This window comes from Octopus bimaculoides, chromosome 23 (genome assembly GCF_001194135.2).
Source record: "Octopus bimaculoides isolate UCB-OBI-ISO-001 chromosome 23, ASM119413v2, whole genome shotgun sequence".
Taxonomy (NCBI): Eukaryota; Metazoa; Mollusca; class Cephalopoda; order Octopoda; family Octopodidae; genus Octopus; species Octopus bimaculoides.
In genome coordinates this window covers 35,141,261-35,142,555 of record NC_069003.1, presented here as the reverse complement: position 1 = coordinate 35,142,555, position 1,295 = coordinate 35,141,261, and the positions used below count along the sequence as shown (strand labels likewise).

Genomic DNA, 1,295 nt, shown 5'->3' with positions numbered 1-1,295 from the left:
CTAAAAATCATCCTTGTTATTGCGAGAACAATAATCGTTTCTTTATTATCGTTATTATTAATACATAATTTTTCTTCTGTTAATTCTTACTGTTACACCATATTTCGTTGAGAACTGTTTCAAACAGTAATTTCGTTTGGAGAAATGCTTGTATATACGTATATATATATATATATATATATATATGTATGTATACACACACGTCTATTTATCATCTCTAACTATACAGCCGTCTGTGTGTATGTACCCACCTCCTTTTAACGATCAAGTGGGTGTTAAGGTGCTCGTTTTTTTTTTCCTCTTAGGTTCACTGCAGCCGCTAAAGGAGCTGATAAGGGTTAAGGTAGGGGGTAGATAACGCTGGGCCCAACATTCATCGTCTACCACTATTTCTAACACTTTAAGGTAGTTTTTTTTTTACCTGTCTCCTTTTTCGCTTCTCTTTACAAACTTCCAACACTATACATACATTTACATACACACAGGTCTATACATATAATACAAGAGAGGGTACATTAGTTCCAAAGATATATATATACACACAGAACAGTTATATAGTTGCATTTCGTATAAGCGGTGGGTATGATTGTTTTGTAAATAGCTATAGAAGAATTTCAGTTGATAGATGGAAGACGGGTATAATATTCGCATGTATAATGTATACATGTTAATTTGTGTATAATGTGTAAATATTAACGTGTACATGATGTATGGAAATTAATATACAGTTAATTTGGTTATTTGGTGCATGTATAATGCAAGGTCTTTTTGTTTTCTTTTTCTTTTTCCTGTCGTTGCTGTAAAATTTATTCATATGTCTGTAATGCTGTTCTTCGAGCCATCATCGTCTCCTATATCCAATTCCTTCTGTCCACATATTGGCTGTGAAAGAAGGTTCTTGTCACATTCACCCGTTCTGTTCTTCTGTATACACACTCACAGCGATGGCGTTAGTCGAATGCACCACACATACACATACACCTGCATGTATGGACAAGGGTTTGGACGAAAACCTCTGTAAGTTTTTGTGTACATGACAATATGTATGCCATGTATGCGTGTGTGTGTGTATGTATACTTTTCTATATGTATGGCTTTGTGCATTTCTACATGTCTATGTATAACTCTGTAACTACATGTTTATATGTATTCCTGTTTGTACATCTCTCTATATATGCCTGTGTGTATGTATACTTGTGTATATGTATGGCTGTGTGTGTGTGTGTTTGTACATGTTTATATGTAAGCCTGTGTGTGTTTACATGTCTATGTATGCTTGTGTGTATGTATTCTTG

The 1,295-nt window shown here is 34.3% G+C and overlaps 1 protein-coding gene across 2 annotated transcripts in view; it reads left to right on the top strand.

Moving 5' to 3' along the window:
- LOC128250615 (neurabin-1-like) overlaps positions 1-1,295 on the top strand; it is a 77,210-nt gene that overhangs the window by 334 nt on the left and 75,581 nt on the right. The gene's annotated exons all lie outside the window — the stretch shown is intronic.